Source organism: Haemorhous mexicanus, chromosome 26 (assembly GCF_027477595.1).
Source record: "Haemorhous mexicanus isolate bHaeMex1 chromosome 26, bHaeMex1.pri, whole genome shotgun sequence".
Lineage (NCBI taxonomy): Eukaryota > Metazoa > Chordata > Aves > Passeriformes > Fringillidae > Haemorhous > Haemorhous mexicanus.
This window is the reverse complement of record NC_082366.1, coordinates 5,788,441-5,812,344: the sequence shown is the minus strand read 5'-3', so window position 1 is coordinate 5,812,344 and position 23,904 is coordinate 5,788,441. Positions and strand designations below refer to the sequence as shown.

The 23,904-nt window shown below is 42.1% G+C and overlaps 1 protein-coding gene across 21 annotated transcripts in view; it reads left to right on the top strand.

Moving 5' to 3' along the window:
- MAP2 (microtubule associated protein 2) overlaps positions 1 to 23,904 on the top strand; it is a 143,871-nt gene that overhangs the window by 6,962 nt on the left and 113,005 nt on the right. For 19 of the 21 annotated variants that reach the window (XM_059868108.1, XM_059868103.1, XM_059868106.1 and 16 more), the window contains exon 2: positions 16,931 to 16,989. The exons of the other annotated variants lie outside the window; for them this stretch is intronic. The gene's annotated coding sequence lies outside the window, so the exon portion shown is untranslated. The remainder of the gene's footprint in view (positions 1 to 16,930; positions 16,990 to 23,904) is intronic. 21 annotated transcript variants of the gene reach the window in all.

Sequence of the window (23,904 nt, the reverse complement as noted above, 5' to 3'; positions counted from 1 at the left end):
CTTTTGTTTCTATCAGCAGTTAGAAGATTGTTCAAGGAGGCTGAGGGAGAAAAAAAGCCAAGGGCTCAAAAAGGAGACATGCAGGGGTGGGGCTGGATGATTTGCAAAGGAGGAGAGCAGACCTTGCTAAAGGAGTGGTCTGGAGGGTTGGTCATTCATATCCCATCCTTCTTGTCTACCTGTGGCTTGGGGTGGGAAGGAATCAGAGATGAAAGCAGCTGTGATGGCCCTAAGCTGCTGGGATACCCTGTCCTCCTTCAGTGCTCCCCTGCTACCTGTATTACAAAATACACAGTGCAGGGAGGGAGCCACAAGAATAGAAGGGATATTTCTGAAATAAGAGTGTCAGCTCCTCCAGATTTCTATCAGAGTTCTTGATTTGCACTGTTAGGGCAGTGTTTGGGCCAAAGGTTGCTCACAGCATGCTCAGAACAGACCTGGAGTCAGTGTCTGGTTGCCAGGAGTCCAGAGCAGAACCAGGTATTTAGGGTTGTGGCTAAGTGTGTCTGGAAGCCAAAATCTCGCCCTGTCTTTGCCCTTCCCAAGAGAAAAAACCCCAGCTAAGAGTAGCCAGCTGCACCCTTTCCCCCACCTCGGCCACTTCTTTTTCCTCTTAAGTACCAATCGTTATCATCTCTTAGGCAACAAATTGGACAAAAGTCCCTGAGAGAAAGGAAAAAAAAAAAAAAAAAGAAAATCCTAACCTCCAACAAGAGTAATTAAAAAAAAAAAAAAGCAAACAAACCCCTGTGTGTGTGTGTGTGGAATGCTTAATAACCTGGTTCATTCCGAAGAGCAAAGGATAGAGTGTGGTAAATAAGCTTTCATTCCATGTTGTTCTGCAAAGTTAAGCTTTTTAGGCTGTAGAGAGCTGGTTGTGCTTCTCAATAAAACTCAGCAGAATACTGAATTTAAGTATTTCTTATTACCCAGGTGCTGTCTGTTACAGCATATAATAAATTTATGTTTAAACTTTGAATAAAAGGCATTTTGTATTACTGCAAATTTATATATATATAGTTTTATACTCCACAGGTTGCCAAAAATAGCAGAAGTGATTTATAGAGAATACTTACAGTCTTTTAATTTAGATAATTTTTAATGGTGTGCTATAGTGTTGCTTAAAACATTAGCAGGATTTTGAATGCAGTATTAGAAATTCTTCTAACTTTACCTTTCAATACAAGTAGTTGAGAATGTTTTTTGTGGAATGCATTTGGGAAAAAAAATCCAACTGTATGCACTTAGAATGACCTTTAGTACTCTTCTCTGAGCAAAAACACTGAATTCACTTAGGCTTTTTTTCCCCCTTCACTTCTTTTGGTCCACTGTATGCTTTGAGCATCACTCCTAGCAATAAATGGAATTAATAATTTGTTGCAAAGTTCCAATTGATAATTACAGGCACTTGGAAATTAGAAACACATTTCTCATTCTGTCATATTTATGATATTGATACTTGGAATGTGTGTTTATTTAGGTGGCAGTGCTGCTATCAGGGTGCCAGCAGTGACCTGCATCATCACTGTAATTACCAATGGGCACAGTCAGTCAGGCCTTTCCTGCCAGCCCTGCAGACCATGAGCCTGTTCAGCCACTGACCTTGGGTGGGTGCTGACTTGTGAAAGTGCTGCCAGTGTTGCTTGATGTGCACTGAGCAGCTGTAATTATGGGGACTTCTGCCCTTTGATTCCTCTGGACTAGGTCTTTGAACCCTGTATTGTAAGTTCAGGCTTTGTGACACTTAGAGTAAGTAGTATCTGCTGAAACAATGCCTTGTTCAGTGCTTTGAAAACTTTTTAGGAACTTGATTCTATTTTTTTTTGTTTTTTTAGCACAAATAGATTTGTACACTGCTATTTATGAGAGACTAGTCCTTGACTGTAATTAATTTATTTTATAAAAGATGCTGACAATGACAATATTTAATTGGTGGAAAGTGTGTACCTCTCTGAGCCAGCAGATAAAAATGCTACTGGCTATTTTAAGGCAGATGCTCCTTCTTTTGGGTGGTGTCATGAATTTCCTGTTTTATTCCAGTGATGGGAACAGAGCAACTTGATGAATGTGCAAGCTGTACTTCAAGTAACTTGTTTACCCTTTCAATTAAGTCTTTTAGGACCGAATTCTTTCACCACCTATTAAAAGCAGGAGGAGGGAAAAAATATTGGGCAAAACGAATGTGTTTCATACTTCAGGAGATGAATCCATGTTTGCTGTCAGGGTCAGAAAGATTTCCCTGCAGGTTTGGCATTATGGAGTTTTCCTCTGAAATACCTCTGTGGTTGGCACCAGGTGATTTCCCCTTACTGCTCTGCCAAACTCTTGTGAATTGAAGTACAGAAGTTTCAGTTACTTGGAAGATTTGAGTTATTTTTCTTCCTAATTTGTTTTATATGCTGATAGAAGCTGTAATTTTTTTTTTTTGTATGAAGAAGATGGAATTTTTTTCTGCATTTTAAGTTATTGCAAGATTGGTCTCAATGACTCTGCTTATTCCAGTGTGCAGTGGAATAAATGAGTTGTCTGTATCCTGGGATAGGGAGAGAATAAATATTTTACCTCTCCTGTGTGTTTGTGTTTTCTGTAGCAGTGTTTTTGGTGCCTTTTTCTTGCTTGCCTAAGGGAGATGGAAGGTAAGTGAAAAATGAGCTTTCCTCCAGTGAGAAAGTGATCTGTGGGCACGTTAAAAAGGCAGGAAAAAAGACATCAGAGAAAAGTGCTATATTTTCACTTGAGAAGCTAGCTATGGAGACTTGTTTCAGCTGTTAGAGGTAGGTTCAGAGCTGACAGGTCAGTAGGAGTAGAAATTGCCTGTTCCAGCAGCTGTTGAACAGCAGATAAAAAAGAAGTGGCTATCTCCTTATATTCACCTCTTTTCACCATCCAAGCACGACATCATTTTCTTTAGGGTTCTGTTCCTTTCATGCCTTTGCAGTTGGAAAATCTGGTGGATTTATCTGCCCTACTGCTCTTACCTGCAGGCAAAGGTTGATCTAGATTGAAGTGTAATCCTCCTAGATTAATAAATAAGCCCTGCCCCCTGACTGTGTCACTAAGAAGATGAGTAGCTCTTTGAAGAATGTTTTGAAGCTTGTGAAAACAATTTCTAGCAGAAACTTGCATTTTAAAAGATATTAAAATATACAGATTATAAAATGAACAGGCAAGTAAGTGTGCCTCAAGAATAAAGGTACCATAGCTCCAGTCACTTGTTAATATTTCCCTTTCTGTGATGGATTTACTTCATAGCTGAACTTGAAAATCCTTCACAACTGCCACTGATGCTGGGCAATTTCCTCTTCCAGTGTAGGTCTGTCTGCATTTATCTCTTTCAGTTTGTTACCTTTCAGTTTAATCACTCATTTTGTATTGGGACGTAGCTCTGGGCAGAGCTCCACCCAACAACGAAACCTGCAGCATAGATGAAACCATGGAAAAGGAGCATGATATTCTTCTGCTGGATTTTATTTTGAAATGAGATGTTGCTTGTTTTCTGAGGAGCTTGGGATGGTGGCAAGACAGCTGTGGGATGAGCAGTGCATATGAGCTTGGTGGGGCTCTGGGATAGTGGTGAGAGCTGCTGGTGTGTCCATCACAGGTGTGCTGTTGGTTTTGGTTTTAGGTTGTCCTGTTTGCTTAGGTCTTGATCTGCTGCTGAACTGGAGAAGCTCTTCTGGGATTGGTCATGATTCCTGTTGCAGTTTTCTGGGTAAATTTTAGCTTTGTCTCTGTATCCACCAGTCAGTCAATCAGGGCCTGCCATGTCCCCATAGGCAGTGAAGGCCTAGGGTGGCTGCAGACTGTGCTGAGGACTGATGGGACAGTGGCTCTTTTGGTTCTTGGGTGCCCAGCACCAGCAAAGCAGACTCCTGGCTGCTGGGCAGAGCAGGCATTTTTGCCCTGTGTCTCTGAGCAGCAGCTGTTTCCATTTCATAACCTGCTAATTCCCAAGCACAGATGGAGCATCCTGCCTCTGCAGAGTTCCCCAGCACAGACTGCTTTTCCCTACACTGGAAGGAGTCACAAGAGCTTCTGTCTTTGCTGTAAAAATGAGTTTTCCCTGTCATGTTTGAGAAATACTGACTCAATTTTTCTATGCATGCCACTGACCCTGTTACTTGTACATAGCCAGTCTGAAACATTCCTGAGAACTGCCTACTGCAAGTAAACAAATAAATATTTTCTGGATTTGGCCTGAAGAGAGATAAGGTGGAACTGAGATACAGGCTGTGAGATGTGCCTGCCGAATGCCCTGGCAGCAGAGAGGAGCTTGTCTCCACCTGCCCTTGGGGGGAGGAGATGTGATGTGGCAGATGCTCTGCAGAGAAGAGCCTGGTGGAGAAGTGCTGTTGAGTCTGTGCAATTAATTGTCACAAATGGCAGCCAGACAGGGACTTAAATAGACACCTAGTGGCTGCAGCAGTGCCGACACTCAGCAGGACTTTACAGGGCTTGAAATGAAGCCCATGGTGCTAATTGACCTTTCTGCAGGATGGAGGGTAAGCAGCTGAGAACATGAGGAGTGGTGTATCCCAGGAACAAAAGGATGTCCCAAAGACGATGCAACTGATTTTGAAAAAGCACATCAGGAAAATGGACTCTGAGATTTGAACAGACTCTTGATATGGGCTAAAGACTGTGACCTGACTCTAAACAGCAGCAATGTGTTTGACCCTCTGCCATGGGACGCTTCAGGGGACACTTTGTGGTACCCCAGGTTATGTGGGGTGACAGAGTGCTGGCAGAGCTTTTGTGTCCATGGGGGCAGTGTTAGAGCTGCTCATGGCACCTGTGGCACCTGGAGACTGGAGAAAGGAGGACGCTGGTGCCACCTGGACAGTCACACCGGCCCCTTCTGCGCCGCCATCGAGTGAAACACAACGTTCTAATCAAAAGCTGGTCAGGCTGTGGAAGGAGAACTGGAGAATGGCCCCTTTGCCTCTGGTCCTTTTGATCCCGGGGGCAGCCTGATCTTTTCCACCCCAATCTGCATTACTGATGGGCAGTGGTGAAAAAACACACAGTGGTGAAGCTGCTGCAGAGGGAATGTGGATTTATTGAATGCTTTTCTGGTTGTTTAGCAGCCCAATCAACCACCTAGATGGAAAGGGTTGCCTTATGGTACCAGAAAAGAGCCTGGCAGCACCAGCAAAGGATTTACCTGGGGAAGGGAAGAAGCACGACCAAGATGGACTGTATCCTGCTGACTGCCTGCATTGTTCTCACTGCTTCTTGTGCTGGATGCTCCTGTAATAATCCTCATTTGAAAGTTGTCCTCTCAAGCTGAAATGACACAAAACCATTAACTCTTTTCTATATTGCTTGTTTTCAGTTCCTGTCCTTAGGCAGAAACATTCCTTTGTAATTGTGTTTCCCAAGGTTCTGTCTGTTAAATCACTGTCTCCATTCATGGGAAGGATGGTTACCAGTTATTGGGTGTTTTGATCTGTCTGCCTGTTCATGGGGAAAATAAGCTCTTGTGAAGTCATGTTACCTTGTGGAGAGCCTAGGCAAGCTCCAGTGAGTGATGTGAAGGAGATAAATTATAAAATGCTAAGGAGTTGAACTGACACATCATACATTTTACTTCCTCACCGTAGCTTTTGGGTTTTGCTGAAAACAGTGCTGTGTAAACTTAACACTTTAAGCTCTAGAGGTGGCAAACCAATGGCACGTGTTTTCCTCAATTTGGTAGGTTGAAATACATTCATGTTAGGATGGATGCCTTTTCCATGTGTATTTTTCTGGTTTCACCATACAGGTGAACATGTGAAAGACATTCTCAGCATCATTTTTTCTCTGCTTCTGCAGACCTTGGAGTACCTGTCTCTGTAAAGACTGATAATGGGCCAGCCTATGCATCCAAACAGGTGATTTTTTCATTTGTAGGGAGGTGCTGTGTCATAGGTATTCCACATTCCCCTATGGGGCAAGCAGTTGTTGAATGGGCCCATAGGACTCTCAAGTCCATGTTGTTAATATAAAATGCATTTTGAAAATAAAGTTCACAGGATCTAACCGCACTGACAGGTTGTGTTTCTCCCTGAAAGAAATCAAATTTCCCTGGTTGCCAGTCTTGCTTAGTACATTTTAAATCACCTGTTTTCTGTATAAATGGTACTATAATAAAAACTGCTCTTACTTTGGCATTTAATTTTTTTTTTTTGTGAAGGACACAAAGCATAGGGTCACAGTGAAAACATTGCACTTCCTATTAAGAGTCAGAAATAGTCCTGGCACAGTCTGTTGGTGATAGTCACAGAGACATATGTGTGGTAATAAACAGCCCTTCTAGGCTTTCTGCTGTGGGCTCTGAACTTTGCTGTGCTCCAGCTGACTTGCTTGCAAAAAAGCCCTTGTCTGTGTCTTTAATGAGGGACTTTCCTGAGGTAGAAATTGCCTTCCTTGGAATTAGGGGAGGAGGAGTGATGTGTACTGTGAAGAAAAGCTAAGCCAGGAAACACCTGGCAACCAGATGGCCCCTAGCACTCTGCATTGTACCCACACCTTCATGAAGGATTACTTTGGCTGTCTCTGGGTAATAGATTTAGAGGTTTGGGGTCACAAAGAATTAGAAAATTGTAGCCAGTTGCAATTAAACATGAGTTATTTTTAGAGGACAAAGAATTGAGCTGAAAGCTGAATTAGAGCTACTTGAAATGTTAGGGCTCAATACTAGGGTGGTATTTTCTAGGTGACTGGCAAAGTAGCCCATGCACTGCAGTCAGAGGCACAAAGCCACCCAGGGTGGTGGCAGGTGGGCTAGAGATGGCAGAGCTGTGAGCAATGGCAGTAATGTGCAAGTGGCATTGTTCTACTTCCTTGGAGCAGCTGGCATTAGGTACTTCCCTCTGAATATTCATGTGTGCAACACATAAAGGTTACTTAGACTATTAGTAGAATAGAACTGTGGTTTGCACTGTGATTTGTATAAGCCTGGCTCAGTGTCTTACACTTATGGTTCACCTACATTTAATTTTGTTTTGTTTTGTTAATTTTGGTTTGTGTTTGCCCATCAAAGTGCCTGCAGTCCAAAAAAAGCAGACTCAAGGTTATAAACTTTTCAGGTGAATTATAAGAATATTACTAGGGAAATAGACATTGGGCAGAACAGAACACAACACCATTTTTTGTGCTGTTGACCAGTTGGCAGCATTGGAGGCGTGTGGGGATCAGGAATTCAGGCTGACCCTGTGCAGTTGCCCAGAAGCGAGCAAGAGCAAGCTGCTCCCCCTCCTACATCCTCAATACTTGAACACTGACTATCCTAGCCAAAGACAGCTGATTTTAAGCACTGACATAAGGTGGAGCAAACACCCATATCAAGGTTAGCTGATACCCATGTGCTTCCTGATGTATTCCATGTTTTTATGCAGGGGCCGTTAATTCTACCTTATTCCTGGGATCTGTGTGCCTGGGCAAGATCTCACACTTACCACATGAAGGGAGGAAGGGGGGAAAATCCTAACACTTGGACAGAAGTGCCTGTATTTATTTGCTCTGTTTAGTGTTCAAACAATTTGTCACTCTGGAGGTTCTTGACTGCATGTCTCAGAGAGTGCCTCCCTCAATTAGTCTTTACCAAAATCATCCAGCTCCCAAAACCACTTTATGTCTCACTAATGTTACTGAAGAAGACTGGTGAAAGGATGATATTAGGAATTGATTTGTCTGCTGAGAGATTGCTGCACAGAAAATTGAGAATGGTGAAAGGGAGTGAAGGTGTAAAACATAAAACCAATATAGTGCTTTCAGACAGAAACTAAAAATTGGATGAGGTGACTTAGCAGTAAGAAGAGCAAATTCTTCTCTGAAGAACTGCAAGCTCACTGTGTATCACAGAGAAAAATTATCTTCAGGTGTAGAAGGGGGCAGTGAGAGTGCAGAGTCATTAAGTCAGGTTTTCTGCAGCTCCCATGATTTCTGGGCTCTATTCAGCAGAGTGAGCTGCTGGAGACAGGCTGAGCAGCAGAGCTGTGCCCTTGGTGCAAGTGTCCAGATAGTCAACAGGAGAGCTTTCAGCCCTTGTGGTGTGAGGTGCATGTACCTAACTTTAGGGACTAGTACAGCACCTAGGAATGATTGATGCTAGCAGTGTGCTCTTGCAGCTTGCTGCTTACCACACCTCTGTGAAGCACATGCAGGTAATTCTGCCTGTGGTTTGACACTGATGCTTCTGAGGAAATTGCAGACACTAGGCTTGGTATAGAAAGGATTTGGCATCTGAAGGCCTTTTCTTGTTGTGCTGTTGCTCTGTTAATGATCTTACTGGTGCTTTTTGAAACCTGTAGAGTGGGCTTTTTGATTGACAGGAACCAGCATTAAAGGATTAATAGAGTAGAACTGAATATTTTGTGGTCCTTGAAGTGTCAACATCAGCATGCATGGGCACATTGCTGATTAGCTTGACTTAGTCGTTGGCAGCCAGCACAAGGCTTTCTCCTGAGACAGTGTGCACTTCAGCCACTGCAGAGGGGCTTGCTCTCAGAGTTACTGTGCTTCAGGATTAAAAGAAAAAGAGAAATCCATGGCTCCTTGCCTTTCCCATGTCAATTGACCCAGCAGAAGGCTCAGATCAGTGGTGCTCTTGGTTTGATCTCAGCGTGGAAGGAGTAATTCTCATTCAGTGGCAGTCTTGTGCTTGTAGAAGCCAGTGTTCAGAAAATAATTTTAGAACCTACTATAATTGAATAAGATATTTAATTTTTAATATGTTTGCTCTTTAGATGTTTGTGTCCTGGTTAAATTTCATTTTCTACCCACTTTCCATTCTTATCTTCTTAAAAAAAAATAGTTTATGTAGTTACTTGGGGGGTGTGTGTGTGTGTGTGTGTATAGACAAACACAAGCAAACACATCTATCCATGCACACCCAGATACTGAGGACCTGAACTTGTGCAGCTTGTAAACAGTTTGCTCTCCTTCATGTGGATCCTGAATATAGTGACTTCAAGTGCTCTTTGCCTGTATGGTTAGGTTAACATTGCACTTTCCCCATCTTAAACCAACACTTTGCCTAGAATTTTGACAAGTGTATTCTAATTTATTTAATGCTGCAGCTGTACTTGCCTGCTCACAAGTATCTTTTGAAATAAACAAAAAAAAATAGGCTGTCAAAGAGATTATTCCAGAACCAAAAAGTGTTGGTGCAAATGTTGCATGGGATTCCTTCAGCCCTGTGCTTGGTATGTCTTGATTTTGTGTGGTTATGTGATAAGACCCATGGAGGTTAGCAGGGCTGTTGAAGTGGTGGAGGGACTATTTTCATGAATCACAGCTTGCTGTGCCAGATCCCAGTTTCCTTTTTTTGCTCATAGAATGGTTGCCACAGTGGCCATCTTAGGGCTGTTGGAGCAGTTTTCTGAGTATCTGCTCTGAGTGACCAGTCCCTATTAAATCAAACTCCCCATTTTGAAAGCTCCTTGAATGTTTGAAAATCTCAGTTCTGAAAAAAGCTTAAGATGAATTATATATGTAGCATTTTGAAATGCACCTAGACAAGCTCTTTGCTCAGCACCTATAATTACAGTGTTCCAATCCTGAATAGAGGGTTTCAAAAGAAGATAACATTCAAAACTACTCATTAATTGTGTTACTGAGTGTCAGCCCTTTTAATAAAAGAAAAAGTGCATTCTTCCTTCACTGTAATACAAATACAATACAGATAATGTCACTTCCGAAGGAAGGATGATTTAGAACTAGAGTGGTGCTTGTGCCTACTAATTAAAAGTTAATAAATCTGTAAAAAAATGGGGTTTCTAAGCCAGATTTGAAGGAGTTTGCCATTGTTACTTGTAATGCAGGTCCCTCTGGTAAGGCACACAGAAAGCCCTCCTGTGTGTCCTTGCCTTCCCCTATTAACCTTTTGGTTGGGTAGTGTCATTAATATGATGTTTCTGTAGTGCCACTCCCTTTTATATATGGTCTGGGAGGCCACCAAGAACTTTGTATTTGTCTATTTCATTCAGAATTTAAACAGCCCATTTACTCAAAAAGTTTTAAAATGAATTCTAAGTTCTGTACACTTCCACACGTGTTTCTAGTGTGGCTGTAGAAATAGACTGAGTGCTGGTCAGCCCTTGCAGCTCAGACAGGGCCTCTTTTGTCATGTGCAGCACAAAATGTTACACAGATTCTTAATGCACTCGACCTCAGTCACATCAGATGATGTATCACAGACCAAAAAAGGCTGTTAAAGGGGCCTTTTAACGTTGCTGAGTCGAATGGCTCATTTCAGGAAATGCTGGAGAAAGGGGGGTTTGTGCAGTCTTTGTGGCAGCCTTCTGCACACATATTACAAAGCAGTCTTTAATTATGGGATCACATTATTACTTGTTTCTGCAGCACTCCTGCCTCATTAAGCACGTGTTCCTCCATTTGGGATCAGCTCCTCAGTCCTTTTGCTCTTCTCCTGTATTTTCAGAACACATCTTAAATCTTTCTGTTTTCTGCAGACTGTGAAAATACTGACTTTTCTGTGTCAGTCCTTCTTATATTATCTTGTGTTTAGGAATTCATATTTCTGAGCCCTGCAGTGGATGGGTGGGCACTTCCACTGCAGAGGTGGAAAAAATAATTTGAAGTCTGAGTAACTTTACATGTAGGTAACCAGTGGAAGCTGCTTGGGGTCACTGTGGAGTTGTCAGCACTGTGCTCTGGCTCTGTGTGAGTAATTTGGGCATGGAGAAGGGGGTTGGTTACCAGAACCTGGCTAGAGGCTGGGAATGAAACTGTTGGTTAAACTGTGCATCAGAAAACTGGAGTTTAAACTGCTCAGAAAAGGGAATTCTTTAACTTTTTCTCTTCTGGTATGGCAGAGTCTTTTTACTTTATTCAAGATTCATATATCAACCTATTTGAGTATTAAAAGCCTACATTCCCACAGATTGACTTGATTTGTTATCTAATTAAAAGAAGATTCCCCAAAGTAATCCTTCATGTGACTGTGTATGACATGTAGAAACTCCAGAACTCTCATTGATTTCTGATATGAATGCCTTCAATTGAACTTGATTTCTGGAAGTGAGTGCCACTCTTCTCTGTATTATTGAAGCTTTGCATTTAATTCTTTGACTTGCTGTTTGTTGAAAGGAAGCTGTCTATAGTGGTATTCAAAGATTGTTTTTTTAACTATTAAACTTTAATAGTGCTGCTCCTAGACTTCTCAAAGTTGTGTAGCTGCTATGAGCCTGTTTAATGAGATCTCTTAGCATCAGCTGAGACTGTGATGGATGTCATCTAACTTGAGGTCTGTAAATGCTCCCAAAGATTTTATAGAGAACTTCCAATAAATAACTTAATTTCTCTGTGCCTCAGTAACCCTTCTGTACTGGGGTAATGAAAACTTTGCTGTATGGTGCTGGAATTGGGAAGGTGAAGATTATAGGCTAGGAAGTGTTTGGACTTTAAAATAGGAGGAGCCTGTGAAGGAGAAGGGAGACTGTTCATGTAGTACTTCCTCTTGCAAGTTGTGATTGGCAGGGCTGAGTGTGGTGATGTGGTTGGAAAGTGGTGGTCAGTGGTGGAGCTCCAAGTGACTTTGTGGGCTCAGAACCACATCTGAGAGTAACAGAAGAAATGCTTGAGGATTTTTTTTTAGGAACATGTAGATTCTCAGCAAAAGAAAGCAAAGATACTTCTCAAGCATGTTTTCTTCACTGTGGAGAAAAGAATAACTCACTTGGAGTTTCCTGACACAGGTATGCAGGATGGATCCTTTACTCCTGTGAACTGGTGGCATTTCCTGAAATTTTGATAGAGCTATGCTGACCTGTCCTAGCTAGGAGTCAGGCTGTTGAGTATGAAATCCAGTGGAAGAAGAAAAAAATTTCAGGCAATTCTTTTCCTCACAGAAAGCTTCTGACCATGTTAACTCTTACAGTGTTGATGGCAATAAATCAAAAAATTAAGAGCAGATAATAAAAAATATGGTTTAATGTAACTTGAAACTGGATAAACTGAATAAACTCCTGGGAACCAGAACTGCTGTGAGGAAGACATTGCCTATGAATGAGAATGGGCAACAATTAAAAATTTGCAGGCTCTTACTGACAGAAGTACCTTGTCCTGAGGATAAAGGAATTACTTGAATAGGAGGAATGGTAACAACACTGATCTCTCTTCAAAATCAGGGCTTTTTGTTCATTACATGTTGTCTTGCACTGTTGGTACCCTTGCAGTGTTTTGGGTTTCACCCTTGAAAATGTGTTCAAACATTAAAAGAATGGATAACAGGATCACCTAGAAAACCAAACAGAAGCTCTGAGGCTCTTTCACTGCAGAAATACCGACAGCGTTGGGTGTACTTGTGTGAATTCCTGTCCCTGAAACTGGCAGATTAAAGCTGAAAGGGTGTGTGCTCCAGGAAAACTAGGCTCCTGGCTTCCATTAAAAGTGTTCAATGTGTATCTACTCCCTTTTTGCACAGCAGGGAAGGTGCCCTGCAGATCTGTTTTGTTACTGCCCTTCAGCTCTGAGCCACAGATCGTTTCTTGTATGTAAACAATCTCATATATTCTGGGGGTTTTAGAACTGACTAAACTTTCCTTTTCACTAGAAGAGGTAAGAGAGGCTATCCAAAAGTACCATTGCAGATGAGGAATGGTCTTAGGTCAGTTAAAGTGAGCATTGAAATTTGTCTTTTTCAGGAAATGGAAGGTTATTCTGTTCTTTCTTCACACTGACTGCACTGAGCAGGCTGCTGAACCAGTAGGCTTCAAATGTGAACCCCAGTCCAAAATGTCACTTAGCTGAGTGTACCTTCAGGGCCAGGGCCTTCAGAGTGCAGCCACAGACAGCTCCTGCAGCTCAGCTTCGTGGCCTGCAGGCAGGTGAGCAGCCAGAACTTGGGCTGTCCATTGTCCTCAGTGAGCAGAGCAAAGAATGGTAAGTGTACAAGGCTGGAAGGAACTGTGAGAGCTCCAGTGCAGATCTTGGTGCTGGCAGCAGGTTCCCATCACAGGATATCTCCATCCTGTTTACCTGGTTCTTTTTGACTGTCCAGTGAAGGCAGCTGACAGCTTCAGAGGGTTCCTAATTTAGTTGGATTAGCCTAAATCGCCTTTGCAAGTCTTTCAGACATGTTGAACAACTGCTAGCTTTATACTTTGTAGGATTATCTCCTGGGCTAAGGCATGTCTGTGTGTCAGACAACACTTAGCAGTATGAGGTTGATGGCTCTGACAGAAGAGCTCTGGAGAAGCTGTTAGGAGCCAGCTCCTCAGTGGAAGCTGAATATTCAATTGTTCACCTTGCTATTACTGTGGGGTGTGACTTGCCTCCACCTGAGAGCCAGCACAGCAGAGAGGAATGTGGCCTTGCACTGGCTGAGCAGTGTTGTGTACCTGGGCTCAGCCTGTTGGGTCTCAAATGAGATGGCTGCTGAAGCTGTATGTGGAAACATTTCCTTTTTGCTGCCTCTGCAGCAGCACTGCTGCAGCACTTGGGATCAGTGAGCTCCATGGCATTGATTTTGGGTGATTTTGAATGTGATGAAATCCTCATAAAACTCAGCTAAGTGTTTTTTTTCTGGCTGCTCACACAAAGAATTGCAAGGAAGTGAGCCTCAGGCTCATTAGCCCTAACGCCCTGAGCACACATTCAACCACCTGCCCCCCAAGAATATAGGATATATGTGCTGCCCTTTTCCAGTAAATATGCTCTATTGTAACAGAAAGCTAGGTCAGACCAGCTTGTTTTGGTTGGTTCTTTACAGAAGTAGATTTGCTGATGTGGGCCATCTGTCTTTCAGATATTTATAACTAATTCACAGTTTGTTTTGGGAGCCTGAGTTAGGCTGACAGGTCTCCAATTCCCTGTGTGGTTATCATCCTCTTTCCTTTTTATGGTGGTTGGTGGTTCTGTGCTTGCTTTTAGGCAGTCCTTTAGGTCTTCCCTCATTTCCTGTGAGTTCATGGCATCAGTGGTTTCATCTGTTAGTGTGTGGTTGCTTTCAGTCTGTTGGTTGGGGTTTTTTAATAGTAAAAAACTTTTAGTAAGAGTTCATCTGCTTCAGTTGACTTTCCTGAATGAATCCCTTCTTTAAACATATTTTTGTGGTCAGCACTATAATCAGTTGATGTCCCACCTTTGTTTTACCATAAATAAGTTTTCTCTGCATTTTTATTCCACCTCTAGCAATTTTCTGAAGCCTTACTGACCTGTGTGGAGTTGCTTAAAATCTGTTTTTTTCTTTGAGATTCACTACCCTTAATCTGCTCTACTTGTTCCTTCCTTATATTTGAATAGTTGATGCTATCATTTTGTCATCACCATTACCCAATCCATCTTCCACCTTCAGATTTCCAAACAGTTTCTCCCTTTTAGCCAAACCAGCTCCATCTCCTGTCTCAAGGGAGTTGGAAGATGTATCCAGTTATGCCAATTAATTTTTTGGATAAGCTCAGCTATCATTATAGTACCTGCCCAGCTCTTGGGGCAGGTGTGTACTGAAAGGTGGAAGACACTGGACAGCTTTAATTTCCTGTGGGGTCTTAATGGAAAGCATTTAGAGAAAGACTTTGGTAACCAGAGCTCCTTGCAGGAACTTCTCATAAAAGCTGACAACATTAGCAAAGGCCACTGTAGTGACAGGAAAGGGGTAGATAGTTTTGTTCAGTGTAGACTTTAAAGACAGCTCCTGATTTTATCATCCAGCAAGTATTCAGAAGTCAAAATGCCAACATGTCGCAGTGCTAATCTTGTTTTCTCTGAGTCAAGCAGTTGGCATGGTATTTTATTAGCAGTCTTTTCCAGAATATGTCCCCTGTTCACCACAGGCTGCATGAGTCAGGGCTGTGATTTGGAAAATCTTGATGTTTTTAAAGTGGAGTTAGCTGAGTGTAACTGTATCAGGAGTGTAAAGAGGTGTCTGATTGGTGTTTCATGGCCATTTTAACACCAAGTCTGTTCCCTTTTATTGTGACCACAGATAGTAGGATGAGTCTGGAGTCTCTAAGGAGTCAATAATTGTGGACCAAACTGTAAAAAACTGGAAATTCTGCTTGCTGGATGTGCTGGGGTTGTGTGCTTGTCCATCATTTGCTCATCAGAAGCTTGAGAAAAGGGATCCTGCTGGTACCATTCCTCCTTCCTCTTGGTTTGGATATGAAATGGGGAGCTCCTCAGAGGCTGGAAGGTGCTGAATGGGGTTTTGCTCAAGAGAAGAATATTATGTATGAATTGATACGTGGTTGTGTTTTGCTGACCATCACTAACAGTGTCTGGATGAGTAGCATTTTCCTAAAGAATACTCAGTCTTTGGTGCATGGCTCTGCACCTGGGGCTGGTACCTTAGATAAATGTCATTCAGTGAGTCTAACCAGCTTATGGCTGATTTTCTTCTCAGACATATGGAATTAACCAAAGACAATAAGATCCATGCCTGGCCAGTATATTGTAAGAACTGACTTTTCATTTGCTGGTGTTGAGAGCAAAGAAATAGTTGAGCTTGACTTCCCTTCTTCTCTTCTCCTGGTTACACCTCCGTCTTCATCCTCAGTTATGACAGCAGTGTGCTGCAGAGACCTAAGTCTTTTTGTGCTTTTGGGAAGTTCCCCCATGCTTAAAAGAAGGAGGGAGGGATGGGGTCTTTGCTTTCTGCTCATGATTCAGCTGCTGCTTCCTGTTAACTGTGGCAAGACATTGGTTCTGTCCTTCTCTACCTTTCTGTGAAAGTAAATATTTTTCTTCTCCAGCTTTGGTAGAGTCACAGATGAGACTCCCACTGCTTTCAGTGACAACCCCTATGTTTTTGGGTACAGGGGGACATAGCAAAGTTTGCTAGAAGTACAAGGTGCTTTTATTCCTGCTGACATTTATCTTCTCCCTGTGTCTCCCCTGTGAAGCAATGAGTATCTTAAATAGCTTTGTCCAGCTGTGAGTTTTGTAACCCACATGTTGGCAGAAGTTAGTTCTGCAGCTAGAGCTCATGCTGATTGAAGATGATAACCTGGAAAATGATCCATTTGTTGGTTGTTGACATGAAGCTGGGTAGGGAAGTCTGTGCTTCTTCCTTCTGGGCAATTCAATGCAATTTGTAAATGCCAAGAAATGGGCAGTTTATAGGTGCTTCTCCCTTGCCTAGCCATTCCCAGGGTTTGCAAAGCAGCAATTAGTCCTTGTTTATGCCATTGTGATGATATTATATCCATTGTTAGATGTTTAGCAACTCAAGCACAAGGCAGTTAAGGAGATGCCCAGGCTCCTGCAGTAGAGCAGCTGCAGCACCAGAGAATTCTCTGTGACTGCTCAGCAGCACTTCCCTGCTGCAGATTTTCTGTGGTCCATGACACCACGTTACCTGATACTGAATTAATAGGTCCCATGAGGCTGGTCTGCAGCTTGTAAGCACACATTTGTTACTGTGCAGTGTAACTGTGGGATTCCTGTCAACAAGGAAGCTTTTGGCAATTTAGGTTGTATTATCTGCATTGTTTGCTTGCTGACTCCTTGTACTTAGGGCTGTTGCTGTTAGCATCTTTTCTAATTTTTGGCAAATCATCCCCAATGAATCTAGGTACATGAAAGGTGTTCTGCCTTCAGAGCATCTTCTTTCTGTAAAGAAGGAAGAGATTTAATTGTTTCTGTGAAACTCTGATCCTAACAGACACCTTAGTGCAGCCTGTGCTTCAGAGGAATCAGCTTTTCCATGGCTATTCACTTCATACAAAAACAGGCACTCTGGAGCACTGGGCTCTTTGGGGAGGCATGCTCTGATGCAAATCAAGAGATGTGTGCTATCATGGCAAGAGAGGTTCTAGCCACTGAAAAGGAGCATTTGGTGTAACTTTGTGCATGTTACTAAAGGCAGAGAAGAAAGGTGTTTTTTTATTAACATTGCAATTCCTGAGTCTTTAATTCATATAATAAAAATAAAGCTGTTCCCTTTAACAGCTGCCACTAACTGAGAGCTTTTGTTTTGTTTCAGATTGTGGAAACCTGAAATAAAATATCCTGTGACTGACAAGGTGACAACACCACCCCAAGGTGGGTTTTCTGTTTTTGTTGGTCTCATATCAGTCATTCCAGGGCTCTGGAAATGCTGCATCTTGACTTTACTGGGAAGGATTGCCTAATGAATCTCTGGGGCTTGTTCAAACAAACCCAAATAGTTTGACAGGACTCCTCCTATGCCTGTACATGAATTATGTATTGTAATGGTGTTTTAAACAAAGAAAATCTGTACATTTTCTGTGCTGCGTGGTGAAGGTGTTTATGGCACAGAGGTGGAAACAAGTGAAAATAAAAACATTGAGATTTTTGCCAATTTTTTCATGTAGACATCTTTTCTGTAGGAAATGTCCCCTTGTCATTGTGAGTTGAGCTGCTGCTGCTGAGCACAAGCTCTGGAAGTTGAATCTGTGACGTGGCATTTTTTTCTTTTCACACTTCAAATTTAGAGTTCACACTTAGCAAAAAAACTTCCCTACAACATGTGCTGATCACTTGTGTGTTAGTCACCACATGCTCACCTTGTGTGAGGATTTGTTGCTCTGTTTTGTTGAAATGTTTTATTGAGGATGTTTATAGGATATGCACATTTGCAACACAGCCCAGATGCAGAGAGATGCTGATCCTAGGATTTCCCACTTGCACCCCTGGTATTATCTGTTCAGAGGGGAGTTTGTGTAATGGGTTCAGACAGCTTTGAGTTATTTGAAGGACTCAAGTGGAAAACAGCTGGTAAATACCATTTTCACTTTATCCATTGGTTATTGGAAGAAGAATTACTTGGTCATTCTTCTTTCAAGAGAAGTTTAGTTTTCAAGCACCAGGTTTATTTGGTGACACTTCACAGTCATGAAGAAGTTGGATTTTGTTCTTGGGTTTTTTTTTTACCTTTTCTGACAGAGCTAGCTGAACGTTTGCCTTTATGTTGTTTTTAAAATATACAAGAACTGGCATCACCACTTACACTGTGGAGTCTTTAATACTTCTGTCTTTAAATTGCTGCTCTTCTGGGCTGTTTCTCTTGTACAAGTGATCTGCTGTAGCCCAGCAAATAAAAAATTTTAATAAGGCACCTGATCTCTTGGAGAAATCTAAGTTTCATCCTAGCAGGGTATACAGGTTCTCTAGTTCCCAGTGTAAGATTATGCACCTCAAGTTGTTTTGCAGAGCTGCTCATCTGTACACACCATTACCATTCTCTCCTGCTAGGAATAGGAAGTGTAAAGGGAGAGGTTCCTGAGGGAAGCAATGTCAGGTGTGGCACAGAGGAGTGGGAACAGTTCACATGGTCAAACAGCAGGATGTTATCCTTGGGCCCTACTTCTTTGTGACAGGTTTTCTGTATGTTATTCTCCTTGTGCTAAAATAAAAAAAAAGAGAAAGTCAGACCTACCTGTTGAAGGCATTGATATTACAACATCCTTTGGAGAGAATCTCTTGGAGAGAGACTCACGTGAGGCAGAAGCTATTTAGACTAAGCCTTCACTGTTTACATTGGAGTTGTAAGCAACTTGATCTTGCCCCAAGAATACCTGCCAGCATTCCATTTGATTGGAAGTGCTCCTTGTCTTGTTGTTCCAAGTTCTCCTCTTGTATACAGGCTTTGAAAGGTGGGCTGTAGAATTCACTTCATTTTTCTGAGCAATGTATCAATACAGGAGTTACTGACTTAAAAACTTTCTTGTGAAACACAACTGGTTTTGCTTGGAACTCATTTTCCTTTTTGCTATATTAGTACAGTTGTGTGTGTGTGTGTATATATATGTAAATATATATATATGTAAAAATACAGGGACACAGGAGCGTTCTTGGAGATCCAGTCCTGAAGTACAAAGTGTCTCCATTAGGAGACTCTGTTAGTTTTTCCAGTTTGCATCTCAGGAAATGAGGAACATTAGGATATTAATGTTATTAATTAATGCTGGCAATAAGTAGGCAAGTCTGTGACCCAGCTGGGATCAGATTCCAAGCTCCTGAGCCTCATGCAGTGCTTTTTTGTTTCTTCCACAGAGTGGCTTTTCCTGCTGTACATCTTAATTAGCAGCTTAGCCTGGTGTAACAACTGAGAAATGGCTTCAGAGTGCAAACAATAGCAGTATGGGCAGATATGTGTATGAAATTGTATTTTGTTTCTAATTAGAGCAGGGGTGCCTGCCTCTGAGACACTTCACAATGTGCTCAGAAGGAGAACATGTGGACTCCAACCCATCAGGTAGGGAACTACTGCTTTGGATGAAAAGCTGATGCAAAACTCCTTTCAAAAGCAGAAAACCATAATGGAAGTGATGCCACAAAGGCTCACCCAAATGGGTGGTTTTATCTGCACAGTTTCTGGCCTTTAGGCAGCTGTCCTTCCAGTTTAATAATACTGAGTCACACCCTTTGTTTCTACCCTTCAAGTCACCAGGGTATCTCTCTCGTCCTCTTCTCATGCAAAGCAAGAAAGGGTTGGAGACACTTTGCAGACAGGGGGGCAGGGAGAGTTTCAGCAGCGAGGGGACCACTCCAGCTGGTGCTCCATCTCAGAGCAAGGAACTCAGGGATGAGACCTGTGTGAGGAGCTGAGTTGCTCAGCAGCAGTGAGTCACATCCCTGCTTTCCCAGTGTGTGTGGGGCACTTGGCAAGGGGGTGGCTTTGCTGGCTGTTAATTTGCTGGAGACTTTTCTGCTAAAGCAGAAGAGCTTAACCCTGCATTTCTAAAAATCACAGTCCTGTGTCCTTTTTATTTCATTATCTGCTACGTGTCTTAGACTTTCTCTTGTATAATTTTTTTTTCTATTTTCTTTCATTTTCTTTTTCTCCTGATCCCTTTAATGGAGGGAATATGTGTAGTAGTGTAAGTTTTAACAGTACTTCAGGAAACAAGTCGGGTTGCATTTGTATGGGAGACTTATAAGCCTTTTTTGTGGTGTTCTTGTAGTAGGACAGCAAGTATGGTTTAAGAGATAGGACATGAAACACCCATGTTTTGCTCAGCCTTTAATGACACAGTGTTTTATACAAGCTATGAAACTTGATACTGCCTCTTTCATTTAGAAGGCTGTGTGTGCTTTCTGTCTTTGATGTAATTCAGTTGACAGCAGTGGGGTTGTTCCTGATTTACGCTTAGAGAGATGAATAGGCAGCAAGTTCAAGAGCAGCACAAGTTCACACCCAGTTGTGTGTTGACTCATTTGCTCGTTGTCTTTGTAGCAGAAAATGCTTTTAGGGTACCCCTGAGGAATGTATCCAAGTAGAGCCAGTTTGAGATGAGGTATGACTTTAGCTGAGGGCTGTGCAAAGCCAGGGATTATCATATGATTTGTAATGAAGGTGAAAATTGATGTTTTCATGTGGGAAAGGACTGACCACTCACTGACCTGACCAATTAACATGCAGGACTGTGGGTTTTCTAATTGCATTTCTAATTAAACTGAACCAAAGGGTTGTTTTAGCTGTCTTCTGAACAAAGAGTTGCTGCTATGAACACATGCAACCTTGCTTATGCACAGCAGTTGAACAAGGGAAATCTCCAGAGGCCCCTGCCAACCTCAACGAGTTGGTGGCTCTGTTCTGGCAATGCAGAAGGACTTATGCTTTTATTGGAGTAGCTTGCTTTTTGCTCTCCCTAGTTTTCTGACCCTGTGTTTCATTTGGGACATTTCCAGTCTGTAAAGTTACCTCATCTCAAATTCCTCCTTGCCTTCTCCTTCCTCTGCTGGGCCCTGATCCCAGGTGTTGATGTTTCATCACTGTGGTCTAGGAAACTGTTGCCTTTTAATGGTAGCTCTTGCACCTGTCTTAGCTCTGATTTTGCAATGTGAAATAAGATGCAGGGTCTGGCACATCAGGCCTCACTGTGGCACACCAGAGCTTGGCTTTACACCTGGATCAAAGCATCAGAAGTATGCTTGGGTGGAGCCATCTTCTCCAGTCTGCTGGTGGGCTGTCAGTAGCTTGCTTTACCTTTCCCATGTCAAGGCTGTCTAGATCCCATTAATGTTCTGGGCCTGTGGCTAAGATGCTGAGCATTACTAATCCCTCTGTCCAGAGAGCTTGGGCTGAAGCATCCTCTCATCCTCAGCCAGGGACTTACAGTATGGATGATGGGTAAATCCAGTCTTGACAGCACCCTTTTAAATGTTGGTGTAGCTGTGTGCTCAGTGTCTTCTGTTCTCTGGGACTCCCAGAAGACAGCCTGGTCCTGCCTCTGTGTCTTTCTGGCTCAGTTTTCTCTTCAGCCAGTGCTCTGTTGTGTCCTAGTTAGCTTTTTCTTCTGTGTACACAAAAACTGCGTGGCTCTGAATGAGAAACATCTTGCTCTCCTGTGTACAGCATTTCTGAGTTAATAAACAGAGATGTTGCCATTGCTCATCTAGGGGAAGAAGTAGCACTAAAACTGGTGAAGTGAGTTATTGTTTAGGGCTGTAATTAAACTTCCAGACTTCAGCAATTAAAGGTCAATATACCAGAGGTTTGTGACTGGGAATTCAGAGCCTTTTTTTTTTTTTTTCTCCTCTTAATTAAGGACTATTTTGTCTTATGATTAGATGAATGGGACCAGAAGAAACTAAATCAGCCAGCAAAACTGCCACTGACTGGTGGGTTTGTTGTGAAAACTGTCAAATAGTTGACACACAGCTCAGATTGCATACAGTGCTCAGTGCCAAAGTAAATCATATAGTCTATTACCCCTGGGACCTGTAGAGGGTAAAATACAGAGCCTTGCTGGTTGGAGCACCTGTAGTAGCTCAACATATGTGTGGAGGAGGCTTCTAAATAAATGCCAAATGTCAGGTTGGCTGAAAGGGAATCTAAGGGAGAGGGGTAAGTATCTTATAACTTTGGATGTGTTGCCATGGTGACATGAGCCAATAAACCAGAGCAAACCCAGGAGTAATCTATAATTGAGAAGCATAGGAGAGGCAAAGTGGCATTGCTGTTTGCAGAGATTCAGGTGCCTGGTGCTGAACCTAATGCTTCATTTGTTGTGCTCAGTCCTGCCCTCATTCTGAAGAGTACTTACAGTTTAGATGCTGCTGGTTTTCAAAGGCTCCCTGTCCCTTGAAACACATACATTTGTTTCGTTTAACAGCTGATCCCAATCAGGGCTTTTTATGGGAGGTACATGCTGCATCTGGTAACCATACTGAAAAAGCAAAGCAGATTTTGGGCTGTAACTTCTGGAGCTGCTGGTCCTGTGAAGACCCAGCAGTAAAGCCTGGAGTCAGCGGTGCCACCAAGCGCATGATTTAGTCTAAGTGCTTAAGTGCTCTAAGTGAGGGTGGATAGCCCAAGTGCTTAGAGTTATACAGATGCTTAAATGCTTTGTAAACTCGGTGTTTAAGGGCTTTATCCCAAAGGATGCTGCAGAAACTTCCACTGAACTAAGTGAGGATGAAGGAGTCCTCATGCAGTGCCAGCAGCTATAAGAATTTTGTGAAAGAAAGAAAGCATGTTATTGCTGTTGTGTTTTTGCATGCTTTACCATGGAAAAAATAATCACCAAAATTACTTCTGGGTTTGGTTTTAGTTTTGGGGTTTTTGGGGGGGCTCAGGGGGTGCATGGCAGAATGGAGATGTATAGTATGATAAGTATTTGGATAATTTAATCAGCATTAAAACTTATTTTCATTATAAAAACAGTATAGGTGGGAAATGGAACAGAATTCTACAGCCAATCCATCCTTTTGAGGTCATGAATATCCCTTTTAATTTACATAAGGTGTTATAAAAAATGTTAAAATAGGAAGCAAGTATTTTCATTCAAAATCGTGTCTATGATCCATCCTTTACAACAATTGAACAATCCTTTGCAAGCTGCTGTTAAACAGACTGAGGTACTTGCCTTTATCATTACTTACAAATGTTAATGGAGTTGAGCACTTTGTTTTACTTGTGATTTAAACATGAGGAATACTTTACAGCAAACAAAACGTTCCTGGTATAAAATGTTGACTGTCCACCACGTCTAGGGTTTTACTCTCTAGCCCAAGTTGTTAAAAATAATAAAACAATCTGCTGCTTTCATCAGAAGTTGCAGTATTTAAAGTAGTAGTCTCTGTCTAGAGAAACGGTGCATTTACACCATGTAAATGAAGATCTTTGTTTGTTGTTTTCCTCCCTCTTTGATATTGAATGATGACTGAGATAGCAGACTCGTTGGGACAGAGATCTTCCACTGTCTTTCAGTAATACTTGCAATTTCAGATATTTTTTTTGCCCCTCAAGTTCCCACCAAATGAAAATAAGTGCTTATGGCTTCAGACAAAGCAGCGTTTTTACCCCACTACTAAAGAGTCCTGGAGTTGCTAGAAAATCTGTTTGTGATATGTTTTTGCTACTCATTTTCCACAGAAATCAATCCTGTATAACACCTATGTATCTACATAAATATTCTTGCTGTGTGTTTGTGCAGTGCCTGGTAAAAGGCAGACCCATTCTCAGCAGTTAGCTAAACACTCTTGTGATCAAAATAAGCAGTAATGAGGTTTGTTTGAGGTTTTTTAAATAGGTGCAACCTTTCACAAAGCAATGTTGGGGAGAAGCCTGGTCCTGGCAAGAATGGGAGTTGTAATTGCATAGGGATTATAAAGAACATATGAACATAAAATTCTAAGCTGCAATCACTTCTGCAGAACAACTGAGCACCAATATGAGCTTGTTTGTGGTTGTATAGTTGGGTATTTAGTACTGCTGGTGAGACATGAAAGCTGTGCCAAGCCTTGATGTGTAGAAGGCAAATCGAGTCATTCCTCACTGAGCAGATCATAACTCCACACTCCCTGCAGGAATGTTTTTCACATTGGTCTGACTGGTTCAATGTGAGACATTTCAGGAAAGAAAAATTCTGTGAATGAACAAAATGTTTCAGCTTCATTGCAATTTCTCTTTGATTTGGGGGGCAGGAGTAGCAAAACCCAAATAAATAAATGAGGAAAAGAGCTGAAGGTTTGTGGATGTTTTTATTC